Source organism: Narcine bancroftii, chromosome 3 (genome assembly GCF_036971445.1).
Source record: "Narcine bancroftii isolate sNarBan1 chromosome 3, sNarBan1.hap1, whole genome shotgun sequence".
NCBI classification, from domain to species: Eukaryota; Metazoa; Chordata; class Chondrichthyes; order Torpediniformes; family Narcinidae; genus Narcine; species Narcine bancroftii.
Genome location: NC_091471.1, coordinates 171511206 through 171532337, shown reverse-complemented (window position 1 = coordinate 171532337; position 21132 = coordinate 171511206). Strand labels below are relative to the sequence as shown.

The following is a 21132-nucleotide window of genomic DNA, read 5'->3' as shown; positions in this document are numbered from 1 at the left end:
TCTTGAGCTACATTTATCAAACTTAAAAATCTCACTATAAGCCGTCTTTTTGTAATAAACCCCATCTGGTCCATATTGATTAATTTTGGAAGTATCTTAACTAAATGATTGGCCCACAATTTAGATACAATTTTATAATCTACATTTAACAAAAATATTGGTCTATATGAGGCTGCTTGTAGAGGGTCTTTCCCTTTTTTTAGTATTACTGTTATCAATACCATCTTAAAAGATTCTGGAACATCATTTACTTCTCTCATTTGATCTAGTATCCCTTTAAAAATTAGCACTAATAATTTTTTTAATTCTTTATAAAATTCCACTGGGAAGCCATCTTCTCCTGACATTTTATTATTTTGCATTGTTTTCAAAACATCATATATCTCATCTTCTGCAAAGGAATTAAATAATTCTTTCTTCTCCTCTTCACACAAATTTGGTCATTTGCAAATATTTCTCAATTTTAATTTCATCTTGTTTTAACTCAGACATATAGTTTCTCATAAATCATTCCCTTGGCTACCCCGAATCTTGTACGAACTAGCCTCTACATATATCTTGTCATTTACTTAACTACCTATTAATCTTGTCTTAATTCCCTACTCTTATAATTTTAAGAAAAGTCAAATAAACATATTAATCTTCCAGCTTTACCGTCAGTCCTTACCCCTTCCCCCCTTAGCAGGCAAAGATTCAGCAAAAACTTTGGCTTTATTGGGATCTGAAAAAAAAATTATGTTTATCATCAAAATCAAGAAAATTTTTTAATACAGCAGGATATCTCAAAACAAATGCATGACCCTTTTTCCACAATACATTTTCAACAGTTCAAAACTTCTATCTGGATAGGAAAAAAAATCTTGTTTTCATTGTTGATCATTGGGACTTGTCTGGCTTTCGCTTGTTTTGCTGTTAGTTCCAACACTTTCTCTCTCATCTTGTAGCAAAAGAAATTGACCAATATTGGATGAGGGCTTTTTTCCTTCTTGTGGTTTTGGTCTTAAAGCCAAAACTGATTTTGGTTCTCTCAATTTTGATGTCTCCTTTAAGGAGACATCTTCCATTCCCAATACTTGTGGTATCCAACTTTGTAAAAACTTCTTCATCACCTTCTCTCAGCCCCATGATTTTAATGTTATCTCTTCTACTATAGTTTTCCAAAGTATCCATCTTCAGACTAAATTGTTCCTTTGTTACTTTTGACTCTGCTTGAAGATTTTTTACTTGATCTTTTGATTGCTGTATTTGAAATTCATTTCCTTTTATTCTTCCTTCCATAACTTTGAGTTTCTTATCCACTTGCTTTATGGTACTCTGCATCTGGCCAGTCACATCCCTAGTTTCTGTCACTTTATCAGATATGACTTTAAGTGATTCTTCCAAAGTCTTTTGCAAATTGCTCATATACATTTTAACCTCTGAAGCAAGTAGTAAAGTTTCCTTACCAACTTCTCTGAATCCTTGTTTGGAGTCTGATTCAGCTTCTACCTCTATTAATTATTCACTAGGTTCACCCCTGGAGCTGTCAGCTTCTGGATATTTTTTAAAAAGTGCCTCCATTTTATTTCTTCTTTGCGCATGCGTAACTCCTTGTGTCTGCGCAGTAAATGTTCTTCTTCAGTTAGCACCGGCCATTGTCGGGGAGTCCTTGGGTAAAGGTGCTCAAGGTTTCCCCAGCTCCCTGGTGTTCACTGTCGAGGACCAGCTTCCGGACAGCTCCAGGTGAGGTAAGCCTTATTTCTCTCTCCTTGTCCTTTTCTTTTTCCAGTTCTGATGCTGTAGTAACAATTCTTTCCTTCTTTGGTGGTATTCTGTTCTTCAACTCTTTCGATGGCTTCTTTCATTGTCCTTTTGACCTTTCTAATATTTTTTTGACTCTTTTTTTGAAACTTTTTTGGGGAGAGTAGGGATTTTGTTATTAATCCCACGTCATCACGTGACATACCCCCACGTGTAGAACTTGATAATTTTTGACAATCTGTCAAATGCCCTTTTAAATATTAGAAAGTAAAGTACCCACAGTTACTCAAATGATTAACTTGTAAAGCAATACAAGTCCTTAGTCACACAGTAAAATGATTCACTCAATTGTTAAAATCCTAATTTTGTGGTTGAAATATTGGTTTTGCAGTTAAATCTTATGCCCTCATGCATAATTATGTCAAGTGTCATATTTTGAGAAGGTTCCCTGTGGCTAAATTGGGAGAATATGGCACTTGATGAAGTTGGTCACCAGAAAATTCTGATTGAGGTACAATTTATACATCTTTATTGTCTAAGACACCTAACAGAAGAAAGTATTACGGAAGTATTCAATTGCTTTACTGAGTTAGTGAAGCAAAAAACGTTGAAAAACCCAAAAGGTATATCATCTTCAAGATCTGTTTGACTGCTGTTGTGTGTGGAGAAAAGTTGAAGTTGCATTTGCGGGAGTTTAAAAAAGTGAGGGAGTTCTACAAATATGTTAATGTTAAAAGGAAAGCTAGAGACAAAATTGGTCCCTTAGAAAATCAGAGCGGAAAACTGTGCGTGGAGCCTAGAGAAACGGGGGAGATATTGAACAGTTTCTTTTCTTCGGTATTCACTAAGGAGAAGGATATTGGGAGATGTGAGATAAAAAAAGCAAATTGGGTAAATATGGGGAATATAGAGATTACAAAAGGTGTAGTTTTAGGGCTTTTGAAGAATATAAAGGTGGATAAGTCTCCGGGACCAGACGGGATCTTCCCCAGGACATTGAGAGAAGTGGAGGAAATAGCAGAGGCTCTGGCGGTAATTTTCCAGATGTCATTAGATATGGGGATGGTGCCGGAGGATTGGCGCATTGTGCATGTGGTTCCATTATTTAAAAAGGGTTCAAGGAGGAAGCCTGGCAACTATTGGCCTGTAAGTTTGACGTCTGTGGTAGGTAAATTAATGGAGAAAATTCTTAGAGATAGTACTTATAAACATCTGGATAGACAGGGTCTGATCAGGAGCACTCAACATGGATTTGTGGGAGGAAGGTCATGTTTGACCAATCTGATTGAATTTTTTGAAGAGGTGACTAGGAATGTGGATGAGGGTAGCGCAGTGGATGTTGTCTATATGGACTTCAGTAAGGCCTTCGATAAGGTACCACATGGAAGGTTAGTTAGGAAGGTGCAGTCTTTAGGTATAAATTTTGAGATAGTCAAATGGATTGAACATTGGCTGAAAGGGAGAGGCCAGAGAGTGGTAGTGGATAATTGTCTGTCAGGTTGGAGGCCGGTGACCAGTGGTGTGCCTCAAGGATCTGTATTGGGCCCAATGTTGTTCGTTATATACATTAATGATCTAGATGATGGGGTGGTGAATTGGATTAGTAAATATGCAGACGATACTAAGATAGGTGGAATAGTGGATAATGAAGAAGGTTTTCAAGGATTGCAGAGGGATTTGGGCTGCTTAGAAAAGTGGGCTGAAAAATGGCAGATGGAATTTAATGCTGATAAGTGTGAGGTGCTTCATTTTGGTAAGAAGAATCAGAATAGGACATACATGGTAAATGGGAGAGCATTGACGAATACAGAAGAGCAGAAAGATTTAGGAGTAACGGTACATCGTTCCCTGAAGGTAGAAACTCACGTGAATAGGGTGGTGAAGAAGGCTTTTAGTATGCTGGCCTTTATCAATCATTGCATGGAATATAGGAGTTGGGAGGTGATGTTGAGATTGTATAAGACGTTGGTGCGGCCTAATTTGGAGTTCTGTGTGCAGTTCTGGTCGCCTAATTATAGGAAGGATATAAACAGTGGAGAGAGTGCAGAGAAGGTTTACCAGAATGTTACCTGGGTTTAAGCATCTAGAGTATAGGGAGAGATTGGACAGATTAGGTCTTTATTCTTTGGAGCGTAGAAGGTTGAGAGGGGATTTGATAGAAGTATTTAAGATTATGAAAGGGATAGACAGAGTGGATGTGGATAGACTATTTCCGTTAAGAGGAGGAAAGATTAAAACAAGAGGACATGAGTTAAGAATTAAGGGGCAGAGGTTTAGAGGTAACATGAGGGGGAACTTCTTTACTCAGAGAGTGGTAGCCGTTTGAAATGAGCTTCCGGGAGAAATAGTGGAGGCGGAGTCAATTGTATTATTTAAGAAAAGGTTGGACAGGTATATGGATGAGAAGAAGATGGAGGGTTATGGGCATTGTGCAGGGAGGTGGGACTAGAGAGGGGTGTTTGGTTCGGTGCGGACTGGAAGGGCCTAATGGCCTGTTTCCGTGCTGTAATTGTTATGTTATGTTATGTTAAACTTGATTGAAGTTCTGGAAAAGTCTTGATTGGTGGATGTAGAGAAGATGTTTCCTCTTGTAGGAGAATCTAGAACTGGCACGTTTTAAAAGCAAGTAGCTGCCAATTTAGGACAGAGATGAAGATATTTTTTCCTCTCTGTCAGTGGGTTGTGTGTCTTTTTGAATTCTCTTCCGTAAAAGGGCAATGGAAATGGAATCTTCCAACATTTTTAAGGTAGAAGCTGATGGATCTGATTAACTATGTAGTGAAATGTTACTGTGGGTTTTTAATTGTGTTTTGCAATGAAAAGACTTGAAGCCAGTAGTTTAAATACAATCAAGAACTTTATTAAAGAAATACAAATGCCATATACTGCGGGAGAGACTGGAGGAGCTCCTGCTCCCGGCCAGCACTAGATTCAATTGATAGATGTCACTGCTGGTCCCACGCCTGTGCAATGCATGGGCCCAAGTACGGTGGCTCCAATACAATTCTAACAGGGCAAGAACAGCCGATTGTAGTGGCTGTCTACATTGAATCCATTCTATCCACAGTATCATTCTATCTGCACCAATCAGATTCCTGAATGATCAATGACACTGCCTTGCATTGATTTTTCGTGTTCCATTTTTGTAAGGTGGTTTATATAAATGTTTGCACTCTGATGCTACTGCAAAATAATGAATTTCATGACTTGTTCATGACGACGAATTCTTATTCTGATGGTTTATGGAGCTGTGAAGACAATTGGATCAGTCATGAACTTATTGAATGGTGGACCAGGTGTGAGGAGCTGCTGCTCTACTCCATCTCCTAGTGTTTATGTTCTATCTTCGTACATTCACCATCAGCCCCTATAGTTGCTGAACAGCACTGGCTCTTGGTTAAGCTATGGCTCGATTTTTATAATTTTCATTCCAATTTCCAAAGGAGAAATTTCCATTCTGAGGAATTGTGAAATTTTAGAATCCTCAGTTGAAAAAGAGCTGTGAAGATTAAATCCTTGAATGTAGTCACAGTCATATAGACAGAATTTTGAGCTTCAAAGGCACCGGGGGTTATGGGTAATAGAGCAGAGGGCAAGATCTTGTTGGATGACAGAGGGGCCATATGATCTAATGCTCCTCTTATTGTTATGTTCTTTTGTTATCCCTCCACAAAGTGGTTCCTCACTCATGCTTGAATTCCTCTCTCCTCTTGAGATAACCTCTACAGTCTAGTCTCTCTCTTGTTCTCTAATTCCTTTCAAGTTCATTTATTATTATTTGATTGTACACATGCATATACAACCCCTCAAAGCAACTTGTGTCTGGACCATAGGGCAGACACACGGTACATCTTACACAGAAATGACATATATACATAGCAATCTAACATAAATATATATAAAATTAATTTACTGGTTTATAGGGTTGATCAACAGTCTCGCTGCCTGTGGGAAGAGGGTATTTCCCAGCCTGGCAGTCCTCGTTTTTATACTTCTGTACCCTTTTCTTGAATGTAGTGTCTTGAAGATAATGTGGCCTCAATGATTATCTGAGCCCTCTTAAGTATTCTTCCCTATGGATATCATTGATAGAGGGAAAGGAGATCCCAGTGATCTTCTCAGCAGTTTTAATTACCCTCTGTACTGACCTCTGATCTGATGCTTTGCAGCTACCATAACACCATTATGATGTAGCCAACCAGGTCACTCTATTGTGCTCCTGTAGAATGTTATTAAGATAACAGCCAATAGCCTTGCCCTCTTCAATCTCCTTAGGAAGCGTAGGTGCTGCTGCCCCTTTCTGACTAATAAGGAGGTGTTGTGGTTCTTGGACAGGTCATCCTTTAAATCAGGGGTCCCCAAACCTTTTAGACCATCAACCCCTAGCCATGGAGGTGGGGGCGCTGCTACCAAAGGTACATCTTTCTTCTACGCTTAGTCTATCCTCCTGTTTGCACTCAACTTATTCAAGGCCAAGGCCAAATACAACATGGCAGCCAACAAGGCCCACTGCCATAGGTGCTATTTTCTGATGATCTGCTCCTGCTTTCTACTGCAAAATTTCAATTGGCCCACCACGGCATTATCAACCCCCTTTCGACCCTCTGGCATTTATCAACCCCTTTGATGGTCCCTTTGATCCCCAGGGGTCTATATCAACCACTTTTGAGACCCCTACTTTAAATGGACACCAAGGAACTTTGTGCTTCTCTTTCCTTGACAGAGAATTGATATACAGTGGGGCGTGGCCCTTCATTTTCCTGAAGTCCACATTTCTCTCATTTGTCTTGTCAACATTGAGACTAGGGTTGTTGCTCTTGCTCCATTGTATAAGTATTTCACCTATGCTGACTCATCATTGTTGCCAATGAGGCCAATTGCCGTTATGTAACCTGCAAATTTTGAATTCTGTTGGAGCTGAACCTGGCAGCGCAGTCATGGGTTTGAAGTGCAAAGGTACACAGGCCTGAGGTGCACCAGTGCTCAGTATGATTGGGCTTGAAATTTTGGTGCCTGGACTTTCAACCAAGAAGTCCAGGTTCCAGTTGTAAGGAGGGAACTAAGACCCAGTGAAGATAGTTTATCCACCAGACTCTGAGGTATTATTGTGTTGAACATTGAGCTATTTCACCTGTTATGTTATCTCTCCACAGTCCCTTCCTTGTTCTCTAATTCCTCTCATCTTTTGTGACTTAGAGATCTCTGCACTTCTTTGACTCTGACCTCTCTGTCTACCATTTATGGCCGTGCCTTCCGCGGTCAGGGCTTCACGAATTCCCTCTCTAAACCATTGTGTCTCTCTTTCCTTCTTTAATGCTCAGCAAAACAAATTATTTTAGTAGCGCCTTTGATCATCTGAGACCATAGCTCACAATATGGCTCAAAAACAACACTTTCATTAAGGTTTATTTCAGGGGACAAAATTAAATTAAAGAATGAAAGAAGTTTATTGTCATGTACAAGGTAGAGATGCCACAAAAGTCCTATTGGTTGTAGCTTCCCAGGTACTGTTGGATGCTATTTATTGTATACTATTGGAATAGTTTTATTTCGCAAAACTTTCCTGTTGGGCTGCAGCAAGTAAGAATATTTTTGTTATAATTATCTTCATCATCCTTAACGTAAAGCACACATACATAGCACCACATAAGAAACAAACAAGATCATAAGAAGAGGAAAAGATTTTTTTCAATGATAGAGGTAGTTGCTTCAGTGTGATGTGTGATCTTATGGCCATGAAGCACCTTCTGCTAGAAGATTGATGCAAGCCTAAAGTTCACCACTATTTATAATTCACTATGAATGCTGGCAGTGTGTTGAAGACTCAAGGCATGTGCGTGCTTGCTGATGCCACAGTCTATTGCTAATGCATACATTAACAATGCATTCTTCCCAAAATGTCTTTCAATTCCAGATTTACAAGGTTGTAATTGACTAGCCCAACTATAAGGCAGTTTTTCATTGGAATACAAGTCTTCAGAAGTGTTACCTGCCAATCTGTTTCTCTATCTGGATCCTTGATTGTCCCTGATTACAATAAAGGAAGTCTGAGAAACAGTTGGTGCCTAGTTCAGGGTTCATAGTTGCCAAACTTGCATTATCCCAGAACCTCCAGGAATTAATGATAGATTTCCTTGATGTTGACCTGAACAAACCCTTAAGAAAAAAAATAAGAGCATTGAATAATTTGTATTTGTTTGTTTTGGAATATTATTGCATGTCAATTAATAAAATATTGGAAATGTAGTGTGATTGTCAAGTGGCATGGTGGATTTTGAAATTCCTCACTATTAATCAAAAGTCATAGACTAATATTCTGGTGACATAAATTGAAATACCGCCATGGAAGTTGGGGAATTTAAATTGTTAATAAAGTAATCTGGTGAAAAGCAGCAGTATTGGTGATGGAGATATCAGGTTGCCATAACAACATATTTGGTTCATTAACTTATGAACTTTATTCAGCCTGGTTCAGATGCATCCGCATTCCATGACAACATGATTGATTTTTAACTGTAGCAATCTGAAAAGCTTCCCTTGTGGTTGGTGTGCTGTGCAGTGAACGAAAGGAAAAAAAACACACAGAAGCTGTGAGTGAGTTGAACCAATCAATTGACTTTACTGGAACTCTTTGAGAGATTATTAGCATGATCCTTTTTGGCCCCTCCCACCAGGACCATTGTGATGTCAGCCCAGTGTGAACCTGCACCTCCATGACCTGGTTCACTTGCAGATCAATGCAGCCTACTACATGACACCGCTCCCGTCCCCGTCCCCCTCAGCGAACCGGTGTTCGGAGATGTCGAGTCCATGTGTTCCTGGAAAGTCTGTGCTGTGTTTTTCAGGCTGAGTGGCATGTGGGGGTACTCAAAAAGGCTGAACGGGATGATGAGAGCTGTCTTGGGGACGTTGCTGGGATTCACAGGGATCTGGTGGTATCCCTGGAATTTTTTTTTTTGGAGAAGATCTTCACTCCATGTAGATTGGCCGAGAAGTCTGAATGTGGGGAATTGGGTACTGATTGCCTGTCTTGGCATAATTGAGCTGGTGGCAGTTCCCACAAGGTCTCCATCCCCCAGAAGACTTTGGCACCATTTATAAGAGGAGAGGCCCATGGGCTGTCCAAGTGCAGAATAATTCTCATCTCCTCCATCTTTCTGAATTCTTCCTTGGCGTGCAACAGCTTATCGGGAGGATGCCTACTTGCCCATGTGTGTAGCACTGGTCCCTGCATGGGATTTGGTGTTCCCTATGTCATCAGGCCACGCCCCCCTTGGGATTTGGTGCTAGATGCCATGTTTTGGGTGAAAAACTGTGGCATTAAACTAGCTGGGAATCTTGACAGGATTCTGGCAAACTCATTGCTTGATCAAGTGGGAACTTGGCTTCTCGAAGGGTAAAGGTCTGGAAGGTCCTAGAATCGACCAGACGACACCCTTTCAGGTCCACCAGGAGGCAGTGGGCTCAAAGGAAGTCTGCGCCCAGTAGGGGTTGAGACAAGGCAGTCAAAGTGAAGGTCCAGGTAAAACAGCAGGAGCCAAACTCGAGTGGGATGGGCCGCACCCCGTATGTGTGTATGCTGCTATTGATGGGGGTGGTGAGGGATGTTCTCAACTTCGCAGTGCAGGTTTCTCAGTTCAAGGGGGGTAAGACACTGATCTCCTCCTGTGTCCACAAGGATACAACTTCCTGAGTATCGGTTCCATAGATAAAGGAGGCTGTCTCGGTGGCCGACCATCGTAGCCATCAGTGATGGGCAGCCCCAGTGTTTCCCAGATGGCAGCAAAGTGGACAGCATTAGCGGGCTTCAGAACCCCATTTCTGGTGGTAGAAACACCACCACTCCAAGGTTGAGTCTCCACCTGCTGCGGCCGTTGCTGGCTGCCACGGTGGAGTGGGAGAAAGACGAGTCGCTGGGAATGATGCAGCAATTAGGTCAACAGATGCCCTATCATATTGCTTGGCATGCCACAGGACATCTGCATGGGCTGCTAACCTGCAAGGTTCACTGAAGACATTGACCGCGAGGAGTAGGTGTATGTCTTCCGGCATATGTTCGAGAAATATCTGCTCGAACAGTAAGCAGGGCCTGTGGCTGCCCAATTAATGCCAGTATATCATTCATATTAGTGTGCGGTCACCCAGGCCATCCATGTGGAGCAGCCATGCCACTCGTTCATGGCGGGAAAGGCTAAAGGTGTGGATAAGGAGCGCTTTAATTGCCTCATAAATGTTGACGGATGGCAGCTGATATAAGAAGTAAATGATTGGTCTGGCAGTCTCCTTGTTGAGCAAACTGACCATGTAGTAATATCTTGTGGAGTCTGCAGTGATCTGCCTGACCAGAAACTGGGCCTCAGCCTGTTTGAGCCAGACTAGCGGCTGTGAGGTCTAAAAGGTCAGCAGCTTCAGTGACACTGCATTCTGTGCACTCGTGTCATTCATTATGGGATCCAAATTGCCATTTTGGACTGTCAGGATCACCACTGCGGTTGGTGTGCAGTGCAGCGAATGAAAGAACAAAACCGCATAGAAGCAGACTTTATTGGAACTCTCCGAGAGCTTCTCAGCATGACTCCCATGATTCTTTGTGGCCCTCTCCACCAGGACCATTGTGATGTCAGCCGAGTGTGAGCCTGCACCTCTGTGACCCAGTTCGCTTGCAGATCAGTGCTGCCCATTACACCCTGTTATTTCAAAATTGTTGTGAACTGTGGATCATGTGGTGTAGGCTTCACCTTCAAGAAGGTGGCTCATGTACACTGTCCCAAGGACAATAAGATAGGTGTTGAAGTCTTCCTGCATTGCATACTTATCTGTGAATAAAGAAGACAGCAGAGAACTACAGAATCAGTTTTAAAATACAAACTTTAAATACTCCAATTGTAACACCGGTGGGAGAGAACGGCAACACCTAAATATTAATGATTTTCCTATAGTGGTGATACCCTGTCTCAAAGTTCATACAGAAATGGATCAATTTATATAGTAAAGTTAGATCAATGCCTACGTCTGATTCCGTGTGTTCTAACTAATTGGAAACAGCTTTTGCATTTTCTCATGGACTTAGAATTTCTTTGTTTAGTCAGAGATGTCTCCAAAAACCTTTAATTACCTCTTAGATTCAATTATTCATTCAACAGTGTCACAGCTAATGTCTCCTACAGATGTAGAATTGTTGCTCTTTCTTGATGCCAGAACCATTACAACTGATTTATTTTGACAGCCCTTCTGGGGAGATGTAAACCTTAAGTCTTCCTTTCAGAAAGTTCACTCTTAGTTAGAAAGTTCATCTATAGTTACAATCCAATAATCTTTAGCAATAAGAGACAGACAATGTAAAAACTCCCAGAATTCTTTACAATGTCACAAAATAATGCTTAATTAACCACAAAGGTTTTACATTTCCCCCCTTTTATCATTCCATGATAACTAATTAGATTATACTGTTAAAGGTATTTAGTTGTACACATTTTATCAAGACACACATAGCCTTGAGTAGGACCATAACAGAAAGGATAATCACAAAAGGGCTGTGGAGAATACTTGGACAGCACAGAAACAGTAAATCTACAAGGGAGCTGGGAGCATAAAAGTTTTTTTTCCTCCTGCTACTGATTTCATCCAGGAGCAAAGCATTGTGCACTGAAATAGGTGTGATGGTCAGGCATTTCGAATCAATTTCTCATCCTGTATCTCCCTTTTTACATGTGATTTACATTTAGTGATGTTGTTGGAGCTGTTCGTTCAGTAGCCTTGACCTATTAACTTACAGGTCTCCCCACAATCAGCTAGAATAGTCAGGGTCCATTTGGTTCTGGATTGTCACTATACAGAAGGCAACCACCTCTGTTGACGTCATCTTTCCAGCTGCTTGGAGCTCCTTAGACCTTTCATTAGCCAATAGACCCAGCTTCTGATTCAGCCAACCAGCCCTTTGGATGCCTTTCTCATACTGTCAAAGGGCAACAGAATCATAAAGACCTGCTCCTTCTTAAAGATATCTCTCTTTATCCTCTGGCCAATCAGGGTATTGGTATAACTTCTGTACATTATGTATAGAGGGTAGCACATATCTCAATTAACAGAACTCCATTCAATTAGTAGTCAGCTGTGGATATGTCTTGTGTCAAAAATAAAATGTCTTATTTTTATAGTAAAACTTTTACATTAATGTTCTACCAACTTTGGTATGGTTATAAAATTGTAGGCACAATTTAATAAAACATGTCATGTTATACCCTGCTGTCTTCCATATGTCTGTAATCTGTCCTGATTTAAAATCTATTCTATCATTTCCTGTCTAGGGTAGAGTATTTAAGGGAACTCCTCCCATTGGGTTGGTTAGAATACGGGAATAGAGTCAACAGCTATAAACATTCATCTTATCAACATATAAGTAAGACACATTTACAAAAGTATCATGCTGTTACCAAAAATTCCTCCTTTCAGTCACAACTCTGGCATTCAGTTGAAGTTTCAAGGTGACAAAAGGTCATAACAATAAAAGTTCTCATGTTGTAGTTGAGCTTTAGTTCTTTTTCAGTCTGTTATAATAAAAAGTCTTAATATCTTAGGTGGGCTGTTTTCCTTCAGTTGATGTGGTGTACCCAGTGAGTCTGTCATTCAAGCTTTTACTGAAGTCAATGGTATTGGCAGCACTTTAAATGGCCCTTTCCACCAAGTTCCCAATTTCTTCCGATCCCAATTTTTTACTAGGACATAATTCTCAAATTCTATGTTGGCACATTCACGTGATGGTCAAGGGAACTCTATCCATATTCTATCCTTGGCGGACGGTGGGTTGAGAGCAGAAGTACATGAAATGGAGGAGATGTGTGTATGAAGTTCCAGTATCTCCATGTTTCATGTTTCTCTGCTCTTTATATTCACCATGTTCAGACCAACTCTCTTTTTAACTTCCAATATGTAAGATAACAGTTAAGTTAATAAGATAAAACAGAGCAGTTCTTTCTGGCACTAGAAATAAGATTCTTGCAGATGCCCTGTCATCTATCAGCTTCATCTGTTTGAGGTATAGTGATAGGTTTAATGATTTCCTTTGCAACATTCCTTGAAGCCACTGTACTTAAATCAGTTGGGACCCAATACATGTCAATGTTGTTAATAATAGGCCATCAGATAATGGTGTAAAGGAAACTCCCATCACAATTCATCTTCATGTTTCTTTAAAAAAAATGTCCTGTTGTCAGTGGATATCAGCCAGGGGTGCTGACAAGAATTTGAGCACTTACATTGATGTACCACCTTTCAAATTTGAGGCTTTCCCCAAAGCATATCACAACTCTGTGAACCTTTGAAGTGTGCACATCTGTTATGAAAACCTGCACAGGAACTAGGTTGTACTTATTCGCAGGATCCAATGAAACTATCATTCATTGTGTATTCCTAAGCATTCCTGAATGGAGGAGAATATTAAGAGTCCACCACATTGGTGGGTTAGGGATTACAGGTAAGCCACATTGGATAAAGTGGGCAAGTTTCCTATCCTGAATGGGGCTAGCATAGATGGCAACTTGATCAGCATGGATGAGTTGGGCCAAAGGGCCTGTTTCTATGCTGTATGGATCCATGACTTTATGCCTCTAGGCAAGAATGCAAGAGTTTTATGTTTGCCCTCACTAAGATTAACTTTAATTTTGTAAGACACGATTAATTTTTAATCACCTAAATTTAAATTTTGCAGCAACTTAAGAGGAATTTAAACTTGTGTGTTTGAATCACTCATCTAGACTTTTGTTTACCATTCTACTATGCCATATATAGTAAAACAGATCGATGGTCAGACAATCGGCACAGCTGATATTGATTGAAGTGAACATTGGGCAAGATATTGCAAGAACCTTCTCTTCCCATGTTCGCTTGGGCAGGGAGTTGGAATGCTGGGTTTAAGTCTCATCCAATAATAAATGCTTCCTTGTCAACAGTGAGAACTACAGCCTGGATTATATATTCATCCTTAGGAGCAGGTACTCTGACCATCTGATCAGAGTGAGCCACCACTGGGCCATTCCTGGAATTAAAATAAGCTCCAGGAAGTTTGGATCTCAAGAGAAGCATCGCACAAAGAGTTTTAGCCCTTAGAGTGTGGTTTTCACTGCTTTCTTTGTAGATACAGTCAAATGTCAGTTTAATTCCTATCCTACTTTGATCTATTGAACTGTGGTCTCCTCCACTGTTTCATTGAGCTTGAGAAACAGCCCCAAATTTTTGACTGGGCACTTTACAGATCTCTGCCCTCACTATTAAATTCTACAACTGCAGGTGACTTTTGTAACCACATATTCTTTTGTCCATGTTTTTGTTTGTTCTCTTTTTCTTATTATTCCCATTCACTCATTGAGCAGATAAGCTTTATCTCATACTCATCCAGTTTTAACCTATCAGAGACAAGCACTTCCACCACAAGCTTCTTTTGTCTCCTTTTCAGTTCTGACAAAAGCTCTCCAACCTGAAATGGTAGCTCTGTTTCTCTTTTCAAATCTGCAGTCTGACCCACTGAGCATTTCCATCATTTTCTCTTTTTATATAACAAAACTCACCTTTCGATTCCTGGCTATAATTTGAGTGGGACTTGTGATTGTAATGTCTACTTGGATTGAGAGACTTCAACTTTCAACCTTGGTTGGGACAACGAGAAATCTGGAGGGATGCAGGCAAGTAGGACTACGTTGGAAAGACAACCTGCTCGGCATGGGTTTTTTTTTCCCCACTCTGTAGGTCTATGACTCCATGATATTGTAGTTTCCTATACAAGAAATGGAGCAAGTTATCCCGAATCAAGAGAATGGTGTGAATAAATAGAAATCTAGAAGAACTGCATTGGCTTTTTTTTGTGCAGAGAAACCGAGTAAATGTTTCAGGTTGGTAATGCTTTCTCTCTCTTCACAAATTCTGTTTCCTATTTCCAGCATTTTCTGTTTATATTTTAGATTTCCAGGATCAGTGGCTTTGTTTTTGGACCAGTTTAACATACTGTATTTGTGTTATGTAATGCACCCATTAGCTGACATTTCAGTGCTTTATTACAGATATAACATAATTATGCAAAGTATTGAAATACAGCATTCACAATGATCTCATTGACACTATTCAGAAGTGTTACATCTGCAGCTGAGGGTTTTTTTCAGGAAAATTGTCAAATGTGTGGTGCATATCAATTATACATTCTGGAGGAGAGAAGATCTGCTGTTTGTGTATCTGTAACATATGCTCTCATTGTAACCTGTAGTTCTGCAGGTATCCCTTACATTGTTATAAAGGTTCAATTCTCAATGATACCAAAACCAAGGAGATGATTGTTGATTTTATGAAGGGAAAACCAGAGGTGTAAAATCAAGTAATCATTGGGGCACCAGAGGTGGAGAGAGAGTGAGCAAATTTAAATTCCTAGGAGTAACTATTTTGGAGGACCTTTCCTGGACTCAACTCATGAATGTCATCATGAAGAAAGCCCATTATTGCCTTTACTTTGTCAAGAGTTTGTGGAGGTATGGTATGCCATTGAAAACTTGGACAAACTTGTACAGATATGTAGTTGAAAGTGTGCTGACTGGCTGCATCATGGCCTCATATGGGGGCACAATATCTCTGAGTGGAATGCCCTGCAAAAGGTAGTAGACACAGCCCAGCACATCAAAGACCAAACTCTCCTCACCATCGACAAAATCTACATGGAAAGCTGTGATTGGAGAGCAGCAGGAATCATCAAGGATCCACATCACCCAGCACACACTCTGTTTCTCACTGTTGCATCAGGAAAGAAATGCCACATAACTTGCGTCACCAGTTTCAGGAACAGTTGCTACCCATCCACATTAGACTTTTAAACAACAAAGTCAATCAGAGACTTATTTAAAGACTCTTACTTTGCATGTTATTTATTATTGAATATTTATTTTCTGTATTGCACAGTCAGTTTGCACTTCCTTCTTTGTTTATTTCTCTCTTTTGTGTACACATCTTTTCTTGAGTATAGTTTTTTTGCACTTCCAAGAAATAAAAATTCTGCCGGGCCCACAGGAAAAAGGATCTCAGAATTGTGTGTAGTCTGACAATAGATCTGAACTTTACACTGGTACCAGCCCAGACCTGTGAATGTAAACAACAGACCATTTCCCTCCTTAACCTAGTATCAGTTGAAGGGCCCTCATTGTTCGTCTGAGAGCCACAACAGCAACTGGAACTTAAACTTCAGTAACCAGAATTCGTATGTAAAAGAAACAGAGGTGGCATAGGGAGAACCTATTGCTGGCTAGCAATTAAAATGTTGCACTGTAGAGATAATTGTATTTATGATTGAATCCAAATTAGTCTCATTCAAATTAATAGGAGAAACTTACTGTGTTGAGTGATTTTTTTTTTATGATCTGGAATGCAAAGCCTAATAGGTCAGTGTAAGAGGACTCAGCAGCAAATTTCTAATAGACAGGTAAATGAAAATGAAATCCTTTTCTGAGGGAAACAGCATTGGAGCAGGACTAATTTAGATACTGACTATAAAACTAAATACCAGAGTAGCAAGCATCTAATACTTCAGCATAAAGCTGGAAAATGCCCTTCTACTGAATAAATTTCCAATTTTTACTGTAGTTTCTAGTTCTATATACCGCTATTAATAATGTAAGAGCAACTGAATGCTCTCCTTCTGAGCAGCAAGGTTCTAATCACTCATCAATCACTGCTAAAGCTTGTTGAGAAGCTGACAAAATAATTGAATGATGCCTTGATTCATTCATTTTGTTAGTAGCGTGCATTATTTGGCACACACGAAGTACTTCATGCAATCTTCATTACTTCCACACCAAAGTGTGGGCTCACTGAGCTAAGAGGTGAAATAGTGAAGGAGGTACAGGTTCTTCAATCAGTTGCATTTTTCTCCTTTCCCTCAGTGACAAGTCAGGTGTGTTTAACCCATTCTTACTCCAAGTAATGAATTGCAGATTGTGGCAGGAGGCAGATAATGTCCTTTGGTAGTAACACACTTCACTTTGACCCTTTTCTTCATTTGACCCTTTTCTTCATTTGAAGAGCTGCTAATTTCCACCCCACTAAGAATGTAAATCTTTCTGTGACATTTTCAATGCCAAATTTAAGTGTAGTTGAACTGATAGATACCAGCAGACCAGTTAGTGCAATGCTATTACGGAGCCAGCCACCTGGTTTTAAATCCAGCGATGCCCTTTCAGGAATTTGTGCATTTTTCCTATGACCTGCGTGACTTTTCCCGAGGTGGTCCATTTCCAAAACCTATAGGGTTGGTAGGTGTAAATGGGGTTCAATGGCTGGAATGAGCATCTACTGCGCTGTATCATTTGGTTATTGGCCATTGCAGCGAGCAAAATCTGGGGAACTCTGCAAAATGAGTGCGGCTTAAAAATTCAGTGCTACTTTTCCTGATGCCTATGCTTCCAATGTTCAGGGTGGTGAATAAGCGCGGGTTCTTCGCTTGATGTCTATTGCTTACCATCATTACAGTGGCTCCTCCATATGCTTAGAAATAATGAGCATTCAAAGAATATGCATGGCACTCAGGAAAAAAATGGTGATGCAGTTGGAGTTGCCGTAATGGCAGGGCTGCTGCTGGTGTGGACCTGGGAGAGGGGAGCAGAGATCCCGTGCTGCTCTGCAGAGTCCAACCACTCTTCATGACAGTAGCTCTATACAGGCTTTAAGCAACCTGTTTAAGGAGCCGATGGCATTTTGTTTTAAATCTTGCAACCTCGTGGATATGTGCCTAAGATAATGGTGCCTGTGCCGGGCAGCGTTACCACGAGAGTTTGCAGACTCCTGAGAAGCAGGGTAAGAGAAATAGGGAGAACATCCCACATTGAGAAAGAGAAGCACAGGAGGCGACTCCACAAGGTGGTGACCACAGCAGAGGACCAGCAAGGGGCTCAGCAACTGAAGGACTCGCGCAGGCTGGGTGCTGTTGGCGATTTGCGGTTGAAAGACTCATACAGTCTGTGGGCTGCTGGAGAGTGGCTCATTGGAACCATATATTGAAAGTGCTGAGTGCAAGAGGGATCCCGAAGGGCCGCATGTTCTGAAAGCTTTCTGATCGTATTGGAATTGGAATCTGGTGCTCGGGTTGCCGAGGGTCTGAACTGTGTGCAGCTGCAGAGGTTGCAGGAGCACTGGAGGTGAGTCCTCTTGACATTCAGTGTCTCTGAAAGGACTTTTTTTTGTTTTTCTTTCTCTGTTAGTGGTACCAGGCAATGCTAATGGCGACTCTTTGTTTGCCTTACAGCAGACAAAAATTGAAGAATATCATGTATATTACATTTTTAATGTATTGTTACATGACAGCAAAAGGAACCCTTCAAACCTTTGAACATCCCTGAGATTCTTTTTCTTTCGGGCCAGGCAAAATTTCTAGTGCAAAAAAACTATACTCAAAAAAAGATATGTTTGCAAAAGAGGGAAATGTTAACAAACTGTGCAATACAGAAAAAACATCGGTAATAAATAATGTGCAAAGTAGGAATCCTTACATGAGTCTCTGATTGAGTTTGTTGTTTAAGAGTCTGATGGTTTGTGGGGGGGGGGGGTGTAGCAGCTATTCCTGAGTCTTGTGGCCTCTTTCCTGATGCCAGCAGTAAAATCAGAGCATGCCCTGAGTGAAGTGTATCCTTGATGATTGCTGCTGTTTTCTGACGGCAGCTTTCCATCTAGATTTTCTTGCTAATGGGGAGAGTTTTTCCTGTGATGTACTGGGCTGTGCCCACTACATTTTGCAGAGCTTTCTGCTTGAGGTGTTGGTTCCCCCATACCAGGCTGTGATGTAGCCAGTAAGCACCCTTTCACCACACATCTGTAAAAGTTTGCTAAGGTTTCCTTTTTTTAAAACTTTATTTAAAGATTTTATCACATGAATAAAACAAAAAAATTACATTTAAATAAAAATAAAAATAAAGTAATTATTACAACACAGCATTAATGACCTAACTTAAATCAGTCTAACCCCCCCCCCCATATATATGGCCACTAAAAAAATCTATATATATATATTAAAAAAAACCTCACCCTTCCCCCCAAAATAAAGAGTGAAGAATTAATAAAGTTAATAATATATATAAAAAAATACATTCACAAACAAAAAAAATAACAAGTAAAAATACTAATAAAAAAAGTTATCAAATCTAAAATATCACACATAAAACATATTTAAGTCAAACTTAATTGCATGTACTTAACAAATGGAGTCCACTTCAGCTTATAAAAAGACATCTTATCTTGAATTGAAAAACATATCTTTTCCATAATTAAACAAGACTTCATCTCTAAATACCACCTATCTAAGGTTAATATATTTCTGTCTTTCCAAGTAAGCGCTATACATTTCTTGGCCACTGCTAAGGCTAAATGGATAAAAGAAATCTGATAAGGTTTCCGATGTCATATCAAACCTCTGCAAACTTCTGACGAAGTAGAGGTCCTGGTTTGCCTTCTTTGTGATGACATTAGAATGTTGGGTCCAGGAAAGGTCCTCTGAGATAGTGACTCCCAGGAATTTAAATGTACTCACCTCTTATCCCCCAATGATCACTGGTTATATGGATCATACACCTCAGAGTTTGCCTTCATAATATCCACAATCAGCTCCTTGGTTTAGTGATATTGAGTGCGAGGTTGTTGTTAGTCCACCATTCAGCCAAGTTTCCAATTGCCCTCCTGTATTCTGACTCATCGCCTCTTTTTATACAACCCACTACTGTGGTTCTGTCAGCAAATTTGTAGATGATATTGTTGTTTTACTGAACCATGCAGTCAGAGGAGTAAAGTGAGGAGTGCAGGAATCTAAGTATGCAGCCCTGTGGTACTCCAGTACTGATGGAGATTGTGGAGGTGATGTTCTTAGCAATCCTCACTGACTGGGGTCTGGAGGTGAGGAAACTCGAGATCTAATTAAAATGTGGGGTCTTGAGGCCCATTTCTTGGCGTTTTATGATCAACTGCTATTCTGTGAGAGCCTCTGTTTCCCTTGTGTCTGTGATGAAGGGGAATTTGGTGTGTTTGCTCACAGTAAATCTAAATGATACTTCAGGCCCCTAGGATTCCAAACAGCAAAACCTCGTTAGAACGCGATTCATTAATCTGCGGAATCACTTATAAACGCGGGTGTCTGTGGACCCCAAACTGCTAAGGGGAGGGAGGGCTGATGATAATCAGCCGGCAACCCATCTCCCTATGCCTGACAGCCCCCCTCCCCACTGCCTTGTCCCCTGCCACGGGACGCATCTGTTCCGCAACTCGGCTATAATGCGGTATGAAATCTTGGACCCCAACTACTGAGTTCTAATGAAGTTTTACTATAGTTGGATAAATGATTCAAATCAACAGATGGGCAAAAACACAAACCTAAGTGATTTGCAGAACTCATCCATGAGTGCAGTGAATGTGAAGGCCTTGTATTGAAGCAACTTTTCCTATTTCATGAACAACCAACTATAGTTTTTGCCTGATGGAGTTGAGTCAGTTCCTAAATGTTGACAACCGCAAACTTCTTATCTATTAAGGGGTTATTAAAGCTTTCTAGGTTTACAGCAGGAAGATAAAAATCTACACCAGTTTGCGGACCAACCCTTTAGCATTGCCAGCATTCCCTACTCCCCGAAGGCTGAATGCCTCCTCCCACACCCAATTCCCTCCTTAAAGGTTGGGGTCTTCATGTTGCCCACCTCATCCATGGTGTCTGTTGCCTCAATGTCATGCTCTGATCTCTGGTATGGGTATGAAGGCAGAATTGAGCTTGATACGACATCCCTGAGCTTTTCACTCTTGAAGCTGGGAGGATAGAGTGTGAGATAGACTAGAGAGAGGAGTGAAGAGGGAGGGGAAGATGCAGCAAAGGAGCAACCTCCTGAGGATCGGAGTCTGAATTTGGTTTCTTTGATTAAAGCAGTGGCTCTGACTCGCTGTCTGCTCCTCAGCTACTGATGTCATATCTCCTCTCTCTTATTTTCCTTTCTTTCTTTTTTCTCTCTCTGCCTCCTAATCTTTCTTCCTCTATCTTTCCTGTTTAGCCTCACCCTTCCCCACTCTTCCTTTCTATGCTTCTTCTCTCCCATCCTGAACCTCCTCTCCATCTCCTGTATCTTCATTCTGGACAACTCTCTCTCTACCTTCTTTCTGACCCCCCCCCTGCTCTCCTCTCCAACCCCTGACTCTCCTTTTACCCAAGTTCTATTTGCCTCATTCCATCCCACTCCCTCCATTCCACCCCTCTCTCCCAGCCTCATTTCCATCTCTCAACCCATTTCTCTTCCCCTCACTTAGTTTCTCCCCTTTCTCCATATGCCATGTTCTCTCCATATCCTCCTGCCGTTTTTATACTCCCCACACCCCCTTTTCCTTCATTCACACATTCCA

The 21132-nt window shown here is 40.7% G+C and overlaps 1 protein-coding gene across 7 annotated transcripts in view; it reads left to right on the top strand.

Annotated features, from left to right (window-relative positions):
• Nucleotides 1-21132, top strand: part of psd3l (pleckstrin and Sec7 domain containing 3, like) — a 538648-nt gene that overhangs the window by 28531 nt on the left and 488985 nt on the right. The window contains exon 1 of one of the 7 annotated variants that reach the window (XM_069925819.1): nt 6050-6155. The exons of the other annotated variants lie outside the window; for them this stretch is intronic. The gene's annotated coding sequence lies outside the window, so the exon portion shown is untranslated. Of the gene's footprint in view, nt 1-6049; nt 6156-21132 lie in introns of those variants that run through there. 7 annotated transcript variants of the gene reach the window in all.